Genomic DNA, 18100 nt, shown 5'->3' with positions numbered 1-18100 from the left:
TAGTGTCCTTCTTTGTCTCTTATAATATTCTTTATTTTAAAGTCTATTTTGTCTGATATGAGAATTGCTACTCCAGCTTTCTTTTGATTTCCATTTGCATGGAATATCTTTTTCCATCCCCTCACTTTCAGTCTGTATGTGTCTCTAGGTCTGAAGTGGGTCTCTTGTAAACAGCATATATATGGGTCTTGTTTTTGTATCCATTCAGCCAGTCTGTGTCTTTTGGTGGGAGCATTTAATCCATTTACATTCAAGGTAATTATCGATATGTATGTTCCTATTCCCATTTTCTTAAATGTTTTGGGTTTGTTATTGTAGGTGTTTTCCTTCTCTTGTGTTTCTTGCCTAGAGAAGTTCCTTTAGCATTTGTTGTAAAGCTGGTTTGGTGGTGCTGAACTCTCTCAGCTTTTGCTTGTCTGTAAAGGTTTTAATTTCTCCATCACATCTGAATGAGATCCTTGCTGGGTAGAGTAATCTTGGTTGTAGGTTTTTCTCCTTCATCACTTTAAGTATATCCTGCCACTCCCTTCTGGCTTGCAGAGTTTCTGCTGAAAGATCAGATGTTAACCTTATGGGGATTCCCTTGTGTGTTATTTGTTGTTTTTCCCTTGCTGCTTTTAATATGTTTTCTTTATATTTAATTTTTGACAGTTTGATTAATATGTGTCTTGGCGTGTTTCTCCTTGGGTTTATCCTGTATGGGACTCTCTGTGCTTCCTGGACTTGATTAACTATTTCCTTTCCCATATTAGGGAAGTTTTCAACTATAATCTCTTCAAATATTTTCTCAGTCCCTTTCTTTTCTCTTCTTCTTCTGGGACCCCTATAATTCGAATGTTGGTGCGTTTAATGTTGTCCCAGAGGTCTCTGAGACTGTCCTCAGTTCTTTTCATTCTTTTTTCTTTATCCTGCTCTGCAGTAGTTATTTCCACCATTTTATCTTCCAGGTCACTTATCCTTTCTTCTGCCTCAGTTATTCTGCTATTGATCCCTTCTAGAGTATTTTTAATTTCATTTATTGTGTTTTTCATCGTTGCTTGGTTCCTCTTTAGTTCTTCTACATCCTTGTTAAATGTTTCTTGCATTTTGTCTATTCTATTTCCAAGATTTTGGATCATCCTTACTATCATTATTCTGAATTCTTTTTCAGGTAGACTACCTATTTCCTCTTCATTTGTTAGGTCTGGTGTGTTTTGACCCTGCTCCTTCATCTGCTGTGTGTTTTTCTGTCGTCTCATTTTGCTTATCTTACTGTGTTTGGGGTCTCCTTTTCACAGGCTGCAGGTTCGTAGTTCCCGTTGTTTTTGGTATCTGTCCCCAGTGGGTAAGGTTGGTTCAGTGGGTTGTGTAGGCTTCCTGGTGGAGGGGACTATTGCCTGTGTTCTGGTGGATGAGGTTGAATCTTGTCTTTCTGGTGGGCACGTCCACGTCTGGTGGTGTGTTTTGGGGTGTCTGTGGCCTTATGATTTTAGGCAACCTCCCTGCTAATGGATGGGGCTGTGTTTCTGTCTTGCTAGTTGTTTGGCATAGGGTGTCCAGCCCTGTAGCTTGCTGGTCGTTGAGTGAAGCTGGGTCTTGATGTTGAGATGGAGATCTCTGAGAGATTTTTGCCGTTTGGTATTACGTGGAGCTGGTAGGTCTCTTGTGGACCAGTGTCCTGAAGTTGGCTCTCCCACCTCAGAGGCACAGCCCTGATGCCTGGCTGGAGCACCAAGAGCCTTTCATCCACACAGCTCAGAATATAAGGGAGAAAAAAATAGAAAGAAAAAAAGAGGATAAAATAAAATAAAATAAAGCTATTATAATAAAAAATAAGAAAAAAAAATTATTAAGAGTAAATGTATTCAGAAAAACATTTTTTTAATTTTTAAAAATAGATTTATTAATTTTTTATAGTAAAAAAATAAGAAAAAAATTTTTAAGAAAAAAATTTATTAAGAAAAAAAAATTTTAATTTTTTAAAATAAAAAATATGAAAAAACTTATTAAAAAATTTTTTAATTTCTAAAAATAGAAAATACAGAAAAAATTATTAAGAAAACATATATTAGGAAAAAAAAATTTTTTAGGTAAAAAAAAAAAAAAATGGACGGACCTAACCCTAGGACTGATGGTGAAAGCAAAGCTATACAGACAAAATCTCACCCAGAAGCATACACATATGTGTTCTGGTGGATGAGGTTGAATCTTGTCTTGTGAAGCACACTCACAAAAAAAGGAAAAGGGGAAAATTAATATATCCTGCTCCTAAAGTCCACCTTTTGAATTTGGGATGATTCGTTGTCTATTCAGGTATTCAACAGATGCAGGCACATCAAGTTGTTTGTGGAGCTTTAATCCGCTGTTTCTGAGGCTGCTGGGGGAGATTTCCCTTTCTCTTCTTTGTTCGTACAGCTCCCAGCGTTCAGCTTTGGATTTGGACCCGCCTCTGCATGTACGTCGCCTGAGGGCGTCCGTTCCCCGCCCAGACAGAACGGGGTTAAAGGAGCAGCTGCTTCGGGGGCTCTGGCTCACTCAGGCTGGGGGAGGGAGCGGTACGGAGGAGGCGGGGCGAGCCTGCGGCGTCAGAGGCGTCGTGACGTTGCAGCAGCCTGAGGCGCACCGTGTGTTCTCCCGGGGAAGTTGTCCCCGGATCACGGGAGCCTGGCAGTGGCGAGCTGCACCGGCTCCCGGGAGAGGCAGTGTGGAGAGTGACCTGTGCTCGCACACAGGCTTCTTGGTGGCGGCAGCAGCAGCCTTAGCGTTTCCTACCAGTCTCTGGGGTCCGCGCTGATGGCCGCGGCTCGCGCCCGTCTCTGGGGTCCGCGCTGTTAGCCGCGGCTCGCGCCTGCCTCTGGAGTTCGTCTAGGCGGCGCTCTGAATCCCCTCTCCTTGAGCTCCGCGAAACAAAGAGGCAAGAAAAAGTCTCTTGCCTCTTCGGCGGCTGCAGACCTCCTCTCTGGCTCCCTCCCGGCTCGCCGCGGCACGCCAACCCCTTCAGGCTGTGTTCACGCCGCCAAACCCAGTCCTCTCCCTGCGATCCGACCGAAGCCCGCGCCTCAGCTCCCAGCCCCGCCTGCCCCAGCGGGTGAGCAGACAAGCCTCTCGGTCTGGTGAGCGCTGCTCGGCGCTGAGCCTCTGTGCGGGAATCTCTCCGTTTTTCCCTCTGCGCCCCTGTTGCTGTGGGATCCGCGCTGATAGCCGCAGCTCGCACCCGTCTCTGGATTTCGTTTAGGCAGCGCTCTGAATCCCCTCTCCTTGTGCGCCGCGAAACAAAGAGGCAAGAAAAAATCTCTTGCCTCTTCGGCAGCTGCAGACTTTTTCCCGGACTCCCTCCCGGCTAGCACCAAAGCCCGAGCCTCAGCTCCCAGCCCCCGCCCGCCCCGGCGGGTGAGCAGACAAGCCTCTCGGGCTGGTGAGTGCTGGTTGGCACCGAGCCTCTGTGCGGGAGTCTCTCCGCTTTGCCCTCCACACCCCTGTGGCTGCGCTCTCCTCCGCGGCTCCGAAGCTTCCCCCCTCTGCCACCCGCAGTCTCTGCCCGCAAAGGGGCTTCCTAGTGCCTGGAAACCTTTCCTCCTTCACGGCTCCCTCCCACTGGCGCAGGACCCGTCCCTATTCTTTTGTCTCTGTTATTTCTTTTTTCTTTTACCCTACCCAAGTACGTGGGGATTTTCTTGCCTTTTGGGAGGTCTGACGTCTTCTGCCAGCGTTCAGTGGGTGTTCTGTAGGAGCAGTTCCACGTGTAGATGTATTTCTACTGTATCTGTGGGAAGGAAGGTGATCTCCGCGTCTTACTCTTCCGCCATCTTGCCCCTACTCCCATAATCATTTTAATATCAGCATATTCTAGGGGAGATTTTGCTAGAAAACATTATGGTAAACAGACACAAACATTTTATTTTCTAAATAATAACTACTTGATTTTTTCATATTATTTTCTATCGTTTCCTTGTTTAGCATCACAAAGTCTGTTTTCTTCACATTTAAGGTATAAAGATTCAGTTAACTTACTTCAGGTCATTGGCAAATACGCAGATTTAGTATCATCGGTGCATATTGCTTTTCATAACATGATTTTAACCACTTAAGCATCATTAAGATTGTTAATATAATTTCAAAGCAAAATTGCATTTCTTATTTAGCTGAATATATAGATTTATTTTTCCTTTAATTGACCTTCACATTGTTGGAATTTAAACAGCTTTTCTTAAGAGTCAGCCAGAAGCTTTAGACAGATACGTTTTAACCACTTCGAATAAATTGGAGGTCAGATCAGCCTCCTTGTCTCAAAAATTCTCTGATCTGTTCTGCAGTGACTGTCAGGTTTAACTGTCAGATTCCTCAGTGTCAAAACAAACTTCAGCTTTATCTACTTGTAGATCTACTTTTCTTGGGTTGGTTCTGTAATGCAGTTGACTATTGCTTTACAAGAAGATATCTAAATATGGTAATGCTTCTAGCGATGACTATTTACCTCATTTACAGCTAATATATATTTCATAGATCTAGGCCCATTTCTTCTGCTGTTACCAAATCTTTTTGTTTCATAAATGCCAGATGTGGGTTAAAATGGAGTTTAGAAAAATGAAACAAGAAAGAGGAAAATGTTTTGCTTCCCATTGTTTATATGTACAAATCCACTACACACACATATATTTTTAAGGAATGATGTGGCTTAACCTATGAAAACACAGGTAAGTTTGTTGCTCCAGCCCAGTGGGTGTGTGAGTCCAGATGGAGACTCTAAATTATTTAAGCAGACTTGGCAACAGTGCTCTGAACAATAGCTACCTGAACTGGACTGGTGTGTTCATTCTCCCAGAAAAAAAGTCCCATAGAATCTTAATCACGTCCAGTGAATCTATAGCTAAGAGTCTCAGGAGAAAGAATTGTTCTGCTTCAATAGAAGCAGAAAAAATATTTATATTGCTTTGCAAGAAGCTGTTTCTATTTTTCAAACTTTATTGCTTTTCAAATTATGAAAGCAATAATGTTCATTGTAATAAATCCCAACAATATAGAATAAAATGTTACCAAGCTTCATCCCCTTCCTACCGGTCTCCGCCTCCTCAGGGATGATCATTGTTGGGTATCTTTTAAGATTTTAGTGCATGCAAACATTCTCAACATGTGTACATTCCTATGCACGTTAAATGGACTATATCATGTATAACCATCAAGCCTATCACATAGAGATCTGCCCGTTCTTCAACAATGCTGCAGAATATCTCATTATGGGACATACCATTGTTTACTCCACAGCTCCCTTATTGTCAGTTCCATAGGTTGATTCATTTTCTGTTTTCTTTAACAAATCATGCGGTCATAAATACTTCTATGTAGAAATATTTCTAAATTTATACTTTATTGTTGTAGGAATTTTAGAAGTAAAATCGTTGCTACAAAGAGTTGTGTGTAGTATCTTGATAGATAATAAAAATTGTTTACAAAAATGAAATTGTGTTCTTTGATATCCCCACCAAATTAGGCATGATTCTCTATACTTTCACAAATGCTGGTTATTATTATATTTTTAAAAAATTTTATTTTGTACATTTAAATTTTTCATTACTTGGGATTTATTTCATGTATAGTGTGAGGTAGGACTCAAATATAGCTTTTTCCCAAATGAATATCAAGACCCAGAATCATTTATGCACTGAGTATCCTTTCTCTGGCACTTTTATTATGGACTATATTCTCAAGTGTAATCCGTATATTGGTTAAAGTTCTTAGTTGCCCAGGAACCCATCACCAGAATTTGAAAATTGTCGTGGGGTCTGCTGAGCTTGACAGCTAATGGTGTGCTGAGAACTGTCCCTCCAAAGAGGCCTTTCCGTTCCTTTGGGAGACTCTGGGCAAACAGCAAATCTACTTGGACTCGTCTCTGCATAAAAGAAATTTGTTTCAGGATGTTATATAGCTCAGAGAATAATCAAGTTGCTGAAAAAACAAATTAGAATCAAGTTTCTGGGATGCTTCTTGAACCACTGTCTGGCACAGTCAGCCAAGAAAGCAGCCACATCAGCTACCACTAAAGCTACCAAAAATAGAAGCCTGTTTATTCACATAGGTCAGATCTCACATAGGTGTGTTTTATTGCAGGAAGCTGGTCCACATGCCTGCCCTCTAGGTCCAAAGAAGGCTTGAAATACCAGAGTCATTAAATCTAAGATGCTATCAATTGTAAGATACATGATTATTTTATGTACCACTAATAAAAACAAAACACTGACCACTAAACTCTGCCATAATGTTTTCACTTAGAATATTTATTTTATGATTATTGAAAAGGAGAATATTTTAAATTTATTTAGACAGATTTTTATTGCATGTTCTTATGCATACATTAAAAAGGAAATTATAGGCAGAATGATTTGGTTAAGCAATTCTAAAACTTCAGTTAAGGAGTCATCCTCCAAATATTCCTAATTTCAAACAGGGAAATAGAGGCAATGACAGATTCCCTAATTAATTTTCTGAGAATATAAATAGCAGCCTCAAGGGAGATTAGGAGGCACACCGCTCTATCCAGAGTCACAAGTGAAAATAGGATTCCACCCAAGTGGGGAAAGGGGCAAAAGGTTCCCTCTTCTTTGCACCCATGTTTCCAATCATTCTATTAGAAAAGACTTACATTGTGGCAATATTCCATTAAGTGGCATTAACAAAAATTGTTCTGTTGAGAATATAGAAAGAGTGTTTACCATCCTTTGGAGACACAGCCAAGAGTCCAACTTAGGATCACCATCCCTAAGAGGGCTGCCCTCTCTGACTCAGCCAACATTCTAAAACAGAAAGTACAGAACTTCACATTTATAATCTCTTTGTGAAATAATACTATTAGAAAAAAAAAATCTTGTCATAGATATGAAGAAAAGTTTGCAGAATATAGGTATGCTAATGAAAAGAAAATGCTCCAGAAAGAAATCCATCAAATAAGTAGCAGTGAATACCTCTGAGGATGATACCGAGAGGAGGGAAAGATGGTGAAGGTTTGATTAGAGACTTTCACTTTTTACTTTTCAGTTTCTGTTTAGGTTTTTTTAACAATGAAAAAGAATGCAATGCATGCAATCCTTTACGTAGCTAAAATATTGATTAACCCTTCTATAAGGATATAGATTAATATTATCAAGATATTAGCTGGGTCATTCCTGCCCAATGAAATCTAGGTAGGATTGCCATAAAACTCCAGCTCCATGGCTTAAGGAATCCCTAATCTCCAGATTCCAGGAATTTACTCTTTCATGGGCCTTTGTGCTTCTTCCTCCATCCTTATGTGCTGTATGTATTGTAGTAGGTGGGCTGAGACATATAGCTTGACAATCCCTAGGTTCCCTCTTAAATATCCATATGAAAGCTCTGAAGGCAATGCAGACCTTTATGAAGACTTTACATGGGGAGTGAGGGAGGACTAGACACCACACAATCTAAACATGCTTATTTACACTTCTGGTTTCCAAAGTTGCTTTTCACTGCTCTCCTGCGCCAGTTTACCCTTTCTCCTTTCTCCTTCCACACACTCCGAGGCTCCTTGGATTTTCTGTCTCCCTTCCAAATTTTCAATTCCTATCCTTCTATTTGCCTTAGTTATTTAGCTCCTACTGCCAATTTTCACACATAAACATCTCAAGGTGCTCTACAGAACAGAGCAATGACTTTATTGTTGTGGGTGCCAATTATTATTATCTGTCATTGTTATACCTTCCTCCCTTGAAAGAAAAAAAGAATATTTGTAATTCTTAAACTGTTTCCAATTCAAGGCTTGTTGCCTTTCCTTGTGCTTGGAGTTTTCTTGCCTGGTGCTTTCTACCTAACACAGGGAGTATCTTTCACTTTCTTCTCCAAGGTGAAAGATAATTCTCCAGTCACCACCTATTCACCACTCTGGCCTCTACTCCAGCTGGTTCAGGAAAGGGCTTTGCTTCTCATTATTTCTGCATCTGGACTGGGTCGTACTTGCATGAACTCAAGTTCTCCAGTTGCTTCCAGTTCTAAGAAGATGGTTCAAGTTTGTTCTATGGGGGATGCTGAAGTCATTTTCCTGTCTTCCTCATCCCAAATTTTCTCCATGTACTATGATAATTTATGGAGACACACAGCACTCTCAGACACAGTGTGCTTCCCTAAAATATTCTGCACCAAACTGCCTCTGCAGTGACTTACCACAACCAAACCAGATTTTTCAAACCAAGTTCAATAGCACCTGCTTTTATGGCTCATTGGAATCATCTTTGATTTGAAAGTATATGCAGAGGACTCTTCAGATAAACATCACCTACAATTGTGAAAAAAGAATCCTGAACTAAAACCAAATGTTAATCAATACTGGAATAAATATGTGCATGTTTCATTGGAGTGTACATTGGGATATGCAGTGGGATGAAGTGATGAAGAATCAATGATTGAGAGGGGTCTGCAGCCACCTGAGTGAATCTCATGATAAAAATACTGAGTGGAAAACAACTTATATATGAATGCTGGTAGTATAATTCCATTTTTATGAAATTCAAAGGCACATAGGTTCAAACAAAAAACACAAAACATAAATATAGGTGGTAAGCCTATAAATAAAAGTAAGAGGATGATAATCCCCAAATTCAGGATACTGTTTATTTCTGAAAGGAGGTACAGGATTGGAGAGGCACACTCATGGCACTTCAAAGACATTTGTAATTATATACTTCTTAAACTTGATGGTAGTCATGAAGAGGTTTTTGCATCATTATTCTTTATGCCTTATATAAAGTTATACATATTTTGTATATGTTTACAAGCCCAATATATAAAATAATAACTAAAAACTCCTGTGCTCTATTAGTCTAATTTTGAGATTGGTTTTAGTTTTTGAAACATGTTGTTTGGAATATGTTTGGGGACTAAGGTTCACTACGTCTCAGAGGTAACTAAAGCAACAGGGTTGAGAGAAGTGCTAGATACTGGAGCAAGAAACTAAGTTTCCTGCCATTTCTGGTGAAATAACCTGTTTTTCTGTAAGTTTAGAAAGAGAAACTATTTTGTTAGCTAAATATGCTAGTTGCAGACTGGTACAACAGATTAATGCGGTACCTTGACCTTGAGAAATCCCTAAGAGATTAGGCACACGTAGATGAGAACATTAAATGAAAACACCCAGGAGACTGAACCGCAAGAATTGGATGAATGTCATGAGATAACGTCAGGTAGAATTTCATCCTGGAGATTTCTGTGAAGTGGGAAGTAGATTTTACAATGTCTTCCTCAGTTTTCTAGGGCAATCTAGCCAGATAATTAAGAACAAGTGTTTGAGGAGAAACTGGCAGCTAATGAAAGAAGCTGAGAACAAAGAAGCTGAGAACAAAGAAGAACAGAAGCTGAGAACAAAGCTATGCAACCTTAAAACAAGTTCCCAGATCTTCTCTCTCAGGAGAGGCACCTTTATACTAACACGTGCTCCTGCGATTGCCCAAGAAGTATCAACCACTAGCAACTAAGTGCTGCTCCCCAGAAATGGCATGTCCCTTTTACTCCCACTCCATTCGCCAAAGCAAGTCCAGTGGTAATACCTAACTGTAAGAGTGTGGCAAGATGCAATTCTCCAGAAGTAAAGAAGTATTTGCACATGCACACGCAGTAATAACATCTATTACCCAGACCAGGCACCAAAAGCATTTCATTTTGCATTTTAATTTATCGATGTGTAAATGTTTCTATAAGAAAAAAAGGAAAACATTATATGATCCAAAAACTAATCAGTTTTCAGCAAAAACACTAACTGTAAACCTAGAAACTATTAAGAAATCTCTTGTCAAATCCGTCTGCCTTCATCTACTCATTAGAAGAGATGAAATTAATGTAAAACTGACAGGTAAAGGGAAAACACTCATTCATTATATGAGCATTTATCACACAGCTTCCAGGGAGGACCCTGCACAGCATATAGAAAAACAGAGTTTTTGCCCTTTCAAGAGCTTCCTCTTGGAGCAAAAGATAAACTCCCATACATCATTTCAACAGACTCTACATAGATCACAGGCTGCTTGGGTTAAAAAAATAAGAAAAATATGTTAGAAAAGAGGAAAATGTATGAGAAATGGCAGAATATTATTTAAAACAGAACAAGAGATTAATTTTGAACAATTTTGCCTAACTACTTCTCCGTCTTTTCTTTTCCGTAGTTAGGCATGTTAATCAGTTTTTCAAAATTAAAGTTTTCAATTTCGTAAATGAAAATTGTGGCTCTCATACTGCTGTGACAAAAATTAGGGGAACATTTAGCTGGAAGGGATATTAGATTCTGTTTTACACTTCTCTCTGCTTTTGAGAAATCCACCTTAGAACAAAGTCAGATGTATTCTAAAGTCACATTTTGTATGTTTATCTTTACTGGCCAATTTTTTTTCCTTCAGCCCTTAAATGCCCTTGGGTATAAAGAAGGTGAACTGTCCTTCCTCTAAATCAGTGATTCTCAAAGGTCTGTATGCTTAAGATCCAAGTAGAGTGGTTGTTTAAAAAAATCCTTATTCCTGGATGATATTGCTAAAGGTACTGATTCAGAAAATCTCAGACAGGGTTCAGCAGTCTCCGTTTTAAAGCAGAGCCCCTGTTGGTTCTGATATCAGAATCTGAATACCACCCTTTGAGAACCACTGTTATGAAGTGATCAACACGGATCAATCCATTCAAGTATTTTTTCAAAACCTGCTATGAGTAACCAGGAGACTGGCTGGGTACCACCCATGGCGGCACTCCAAGGAAGTTGTGTGTGTTTTATAGCACTGATTCTCTATGGAATCATTGACATTTGCTATCCTCTGACCTCCGTCAAACTACTAGTGAGTTCCATCATGAAAAAGACACTAATTTAGTCCCTGTGGAGAGGCAAGATAAATAAGACATTGGCAAGGACCTCAAGGAGCTTACAGGTTTTTAGGGGAGTAAAGCCAGGAAGACCAGGTACAAAGCGGAAATAGATGGAGGTGCCATTTGGTGCAAGGAGGTGGCATTTGGCTGGGTCTTGAAGGAGGAGTAGCACTTTAACAGGAGTCTAAGTGGATCAAATACATTCTTGTTAGTGGGAACACTATGGGCCCAGGCTTAGGCAGAGAGATGTGCAATTGTATGTTATATGAGGAGGTGGCTAGTGATCCAGGTTAACTAGAATGCAGTGATGTGACGATTTTCTCAATGATTTATTTGCAGTCTAAAAATTTTTAAGGGAATAATTTTGTGCGTGCGGGGGAGGAGAGCAGGGTAAAGGAGAGAGGGAAAAACAGCTGACATTATTCCTCCTGATAGTAACCATAATAAACTCTGTAAAATTTAATCATATTTAATTCTCAGGTTAATCCTTTAGTGAAAGGACAAGGAAGTAAAATTATGTAAAAGCAGACAGCAGGAGGGAGGGAGGACAAGGGAGAGAAGCAGAACGGAATGCGAGCTAGATGGCTGCAGTGTGCTGTGAAAGAACATTACCCCATCTCTGGGGTTGCTGTGATTCTGTCTGATTAAGGTTGGCATAAAAAAAGCTACTTAGGCGCTGGCAGCCACACAGAGGAAGGCAAAAGAGATAGACCTGATTTTAAAACACAGTCGGCTCAAAAAGCTCCCAAGAAATGACTCAATACACTCAAGCAAGTGTAATATGTGATTTGCGTAAGAATAGTATACATAAACATCATTTCTATTTGTGATAATAGGTCAAGTTCAAGAACAATACTTTGCTCCTAATTAGAATGACTCTTAGAGAAATAAAAATCAGTTTGCCTGAGGAATTTATTCCGTCCTATACGTGTTTATTCCATTGTATGCCCCATCTCTAATAAGAAATGTAATTATGATGCATCACTCTTATTTTTAATTTATTTTTGACACTATTTTTTAAAGGATTTCTGAAATCAGAAAATGAATTACTTTTCCTTTTGCCAAGAATAGGCTACATTGCAGTAGGTCCTAGAGAAATCCACTTACAATGCTTTGATCAGAAGGAAGGTTTCCCAAATTGCAATAATGAGCTCTGAGAAATAGAAAATAAATTTGAATTGCTATTTTTTGTGAAGACAATATCTCTGAATGGAGATAACATAATTTTACATATAAAAATTATTAATATAATTAATAATTCATCTATCTGTGCCATGTCATCAAATTGGAGTCTAGAATAAGTTAAGTTTGCTTTTAAGTTCCATTAATTATCTAGAGTTCTTCCAATTTAAGATATCATGGTAAACAAAATTCCAACTTTTGAGATTTTCTAAAAATTTCTTCCTATTTGATAGAACGCATTATTCTCTACCCAAAAAAACAAAAAACGAGATTTTTTCAAAGCATTTAAATTGCAATTTAACCAAAAAATCAATTTCCACATAATTTCTAGGAATCTATCTACTTCATAAAGCAAGGCAATCTTTAACATGGTAGCAGATATAAAGGGAGAAGATGGGAATGTCAGATGTATGTATATATAATAGCATGAGGTTGCAGGGATGCAGGAGCAGCATTTATCCTGAACAGATAATGTGGGTAGACTGAAATGCTCTAGCAATGGGGATGTGCCCGTTTTGAACAACTTGTGTAGGAAAGTGGAAAAAGTACCAGAGCAATCTGTCTGCATTGAACAAATTGCTTGGCTTTGAACCAGTCACCTCACTTCTCGACCTCACTTTATTCATCTGCATTATTAATGGACTTGGACCAGATGCTTGTTATTGGAAGCTTTAAAAATGCAGAATGCTGGGTTCCACCCAAATCTACTGAAACAGAATTAGTATTTAACATGAGGTATGGGTGCTTCCTGTGTACGTCAAGTTTGAAAAGCACTGTCCTAGATGGTCTTTATGTTACCCTAAGTTGTACTTTTCTTTGAGGCTCTCTGTCTTCTCTACAAGTTCTCCCTTCTGCAAGGAAGGCAACAGGCTTTGGAAAAAGGTCAATGTTTTCCTGAGTTTGGGAGTCAGACAAGCCTGGGTTGGAATCCTGGCTCAGCAGTTAGTTCCTTTGTGACTCTGGATAACTGACTTCACTTTACTTAATCACAGTTTTCTTATCTTCAATATTTCATATTAATGCGTTCATCACATGTTTTGTGTTTATTAATGTTTGTCAAGTCTCTGACACATATTTGAGGCTTAATAACTGGTAGCTGTAATTACTGCTACTATTCTTATCATTTTTACAACCCTGAATTCCCCTCCTTAACTCATGTTAACTAAGGGATAAATCTAGCTAATAATGCCTTAAGGATTAATCTCTCCATCTCTTTCTGTGCTTCCTTTCAAAAGATTCTAAGAGGCTATTGGTCATGGAAGGACATTGTCAAAAGGGCCTTCAGCTCACCTCTCTTCTCAGTTGCCTCTGGGCTGTGACTAGATTCTGGATAAGCATCCACACCCTATCATCTACACTAGAATTATAGGGAAGAATGATGACTCACTCAATCCTATGATCAAATGCTTGTCTCTGTGGCAGACCCTAGACCCACTTCCTCTACTGCTCATGAGGAAGTAAAAACTTTCCTGTCCTAGAAAGACTGCTGAACTCTGAGTTAAAGCTTGAAAAATATCTACCATCAGGTATTGTTATGTTCTAGATGAGCTGAAAGAAGAGTCCAAATATCCTCAGTGCTTGCCACATATACAGCCATTTTTGGAAGAAATTGGCCTAGCCAGGTCTCTCCCCATTTTGGTAGCTGTTGCTACCAAGAGGAAGTAACCAGCCACTGACCTGGTCATAGCCAGTTTCATCTTGACAGTTGCCTGACCCCAGAGCAGGCTGGTTCCTAACATTTGGCATCCTGTGTCAAGAAAACAAATGGAGGCCCACATACCATTATCTCCAAAGTATTTGAAGTTATAAATTGAAACTTAGCATTATTTTGATGTCTAGAATTTTTAAGTTAAATTTAAAATTTTAAGTACATTTAAAATTTTCTTTTATAAAGAAAATAATTATCGAGAGTTCTAGTGTTCAGTATCTTACGAGTTACCAATGAAAAGACTAGTATTACACTTCATCTCTCTCTCTTTCTCATTATTTAATATATATATTAAGTTATTTAATGTCACAAAATATTCTTCAGTAGCCTTTTGCAACTGTTGAAAATACCCCACTAATTTGTGAATTTCTACAAACTGAGATATAAAAGGAAGCAATAAAATGGACCATCATTATTCCTGGGAAACAATATTTAACAACGTAAGAATCAGAAACATGGTATCTGAGAAGAATGTTGCCACATTACTTAATTAGTTTTTTCAGTTACTTAAGGGCTTAAACTGCTCAAATTTCTCCCACATTCTGAAGCATTATATTTTTCCAACATAGCCAGCATAGTAAAACCCATAAACTTTCATGACATTTGTGTGCATGTTTTTCTTTTGATAGCATAGAGCAAAAGATGTTGAGAAGCTTTTTTCTGAGGCTTGAAGGGTGTTCATCACAAGAGAGGATGCTCAGGTTACAGGTCATCTGCCTCAAGAAGACATCCTTGTGCTCTTCAACACACTCATTATTTTGCAAAAGCATGATATGCGGAGCCCTCTAAATAGAGTGTGGAAGTCCCTTTTCCTTGGGTTTAAGGACAGTAGGTTTCTGATCACACCAAGATAGTTGGCTAAAACTGCCTAATAGAACTACAGCACACCAAATGATATCCAAGCCATCCCAAGCAAACTCTTCCGTTTGGAAAATGGGTGGTTTGTGTGGCCAGAATTTCTGTCTTGAGAATTGTCAGGCAAATTTTCTGTGTGCTTACGACTCCTCTATATCATGGAATCTGGATAATTGAACCTGAGTTAATGTGTTGCATAAACTGATTTCTACTCCTACCTCATGCACCATCATCTTTGCAATAAATATACATAAGAATGGATAAGCTGGGATTTTTATTTCTTAAGATCCTGGGTGGCCTAAGTAGCAGGTCTAATACACATTCTTTATAAATAACTTCACTTTAATGTCACATTATCTTGTACAAGCCATTAATATCACAGAGCTTCAATGATCTATTAATATAAAATGAGGAAAATTATATCTGTCATGCTTCAAGGACTAAATATATTCATATGCTTAGAAGGTGCTCAGTTAATTAAATATGAATATAAGGCAGACATGAAAGCAACCTAAACGTCCATCAACAGAGGAATGGATAAAGAAGATGTGGTACATATATACAATGGAATATTACTCAGCCATAAAAAGGAACAAAATTGGGTCATTTGTAGAGACGTGGATGGACATAGAGACTGTCATACAGAGTGAAGTAAGTCAGAGCAAAACAAATATCGTATATTAATGCATATATGTGGAATCTGGGAAAATGATATAGATGAACTTATCTGCAAAGCAGAAATAGAGACACAGATGTAGAGAACAAACGTATGGATACCAAGGCGGGGAGTGGGGGGTGGGACAGATTGGAAGACTTGGATTGACATATATATGCTACTATGTATAAAACAGACAACTAATGAGAACAGACTGTATAACACAGGGAACTCTACTCAATGCTGTGTGGTGACCTAAATGGGAAAGAAATTCAAGGAAGAGGGGATATATGCATAAGTGTGGCTGATTCACTTTGCTGTACAACAGAAACTAACACAACTTTGTAAAGCAACTATACCCCAATTAAAAAAAGAAAATATATATATAAATATAAGGCAAAAAAAGACAAGACCAAAACCCAGAAATGCTTTTGCCAGTAATACATTTACATTTCATGGTAAGGCTGTTGAGGTATTATTTCCTTTTTGCCATAGTGTTGTTGTTGTTGTCAAATACCTCTGAGAGTCACTTCGATGCAGGTAGTTAGTGCACTTAACTGGAGAGCCACTGGTTCCCTACCTTGACAAAGGTTAAGGAAAGAGACAACAGGCAGCTGCAGCTGGTTGTTGAGTCAGGCTTCTACCTGAGGACTGCCGAGTTCGGATAAGCCTGCAAATCTTCCTGGCTCAGACAGAGGAAATGAGCTTTTAGTCAGCAGGAGCCTGAGGGCATGAGTAAAATGTCATTTGCTACATTTCTGAGATGTATTGCATAGAAAACAACTGAAACATTGATTGTCTCCAGCTGCTGCTTACTCCAGTTTTGTTTGTACTTTACTAGTCTAATCATTGGTGGACACTCTTGCTCCTACCCAAACTCTCATGCTTAGATTTCCTTAAAGCTACTCTTGTGTTGTGACTTTTGAGGTTTCCTAGAAACATTTTGTGGTATATGTATGGTTCAGAGTTACTTTGCAGAGTTGATATACAATATCTAACATTGGATAACAATGGGAAATACAGCATAAAAAACATTCAAATGCATGTATTTAAATATTATTTTCTAATTGTTTAAATGTTTTGTGTTTTGTAGTTCGTCTGTTTTCTAAAAGGATTTGGAATAACTAGTGGTACTGATATGCATCCAAAACAAACACTTGAAATAAAAATTTTAAATTCAGACCAAGATCCATGGGAAAAGAGAGTGAATGCTGAATCAGAAAGGATTAGGTAGCTACTCTTACTGCATTCAAAATTTAAATCTGTGTCCCAAAATCTAAGAGGAGGAAGTGTTCACATTGAATGAAATAGCTGTCACACTCCTCACGTGAGAATAAAATGTCCAAATTTACCTGTAGACACAAAACCACAAAACTACTAAATATGTATCCTGTCCTCCAGTAAACTGCATGCTCCTTGTATCATTTGTCTTTCTAAGCCTAACACTCAGCACAAAGCCTGGCTCATAGTAGACCCTCACAGGTGTTTGTAAAATAAATTAATTTACTGCATGGATTCTTGTATCATCGTAAATATGAAACATAATAAAAATGTAGTCAACGTTTTGCAAGAGATTCTAAATATAAAATTGGAGCCTAGTTCTTGTAGAAATTTTTCTGTGCAAGGTTATTCTTAATTTAATTTTGTTTTCAACTTTGTTCTTTTCCCTAGTCCTGCTGTAGTATTTGTTAATTTATCCTGGATATATAGATATCCTTATACAATATGCAATTTTTTTGCATTTGTGTATTTTCAATATATATAAATGGTATATTGCTATAGAGCTTATTATTCTCAATTTTTTTTCATTTGACACCAGGCAAATTGCTGTATTTGTGTTAATTGGATTTAATTGCAGAGTATTTCATGGTGCTTAATCATCCCATTTTGTCTGTACATTTGCTTACCGGACACCAAGATTGTCTCTGACCCCTGTTGCCTCAAAAACAAACCCAGGTCAGCCTGAACAGTTTTTTCTCTGGGGTACATTCCTAAAGCTGGATCACTGAGTCATAGTCTGCCTGGGTTTGGCGTCATCAATATGCCAGATTCTTCTTTAAATAACTGTTTTACTTCTACCTGCTGGGCAGGATGGTTTCCATTTCCCTACATACTTTCCAACATTTGATATATTCTGATTTCAAACTTATGCTGATTTGATGTATTTAGAGTATTATCTTATTTTAACATGCCTTTCTCTAATTACTGATGAAGCTGAGTATTACTTTACATACTTGTTCGCAATCAAATTTCCCATTTTGTCTTTCTAAAATGTCCTTTGATCATTTTTTCTATCAATTCATTTCTTGTTGATTTTTAGGAATTCCTTGTATATTCTATGTATTAATCCTCATTGAGCTTTAGATGTTACAAATGTCTTTTCCCAGTCTGTCATTAGTTAACTTTGTTTATGGTTTAATTCACTAATCAGACATTCTTAATATTGATGTGGAGGACTTCCCTGGTGGCGCAGTGGTTGAGAGTCTGCCTGCCAATGTAGGGAACACGGGTTCAATCCTTGGTCCAGGAAGATCCCACATGCCACGGAGCAGCTGGGCCCGTGGGCCACAGCTCCTGAGCCTGTGTGCCACAACTGCTGAGGCCCACGCGCCTGGTGCCCGTGCTCCGCAGTGGGAGAGGCCACTGCAGTGAGAAGCCCACGCACCGCAGCAAAGAGTAGCCCCCGCTCGCCGCAGCTGGAGAGAGCCCGCACGCAGCAACGAAGACCCAAAGCAGCCAAAAATATATTAAAAAAACATAAATATTGATGTGTTAAAATCCATTTATTTTGGCCTTATGGTTTGTATTTTGGGGGTAGTAAGAAGTCCTTTTTCACCTCAGAGTTCCCAAAATAACGATCTATACTTTCTTCTGTA

The sequence above is a fragment of the Balaenoptera musculus genome, chromosome 7 (assembly GCF_009873245.2).
Source record: "Balaenoptera musculus isolate JJ_BM4_2016_0621 chromosome 7, mBalMus1.pri.v3, whole genome shotgun sequence".
Classification (NCBI taxonomy): domain Eukaryota; kingdom Metazoa; phylum Chordata; class Mammalia; order Artiodactyla; family Balaenopteridae; genus Balaenoptera; species Balaenoptera musculus.
The sequence above is the reverse complement of the archived record's forward strand: the minus strand, read 5'-3'. Positions refer to the sequence as shown.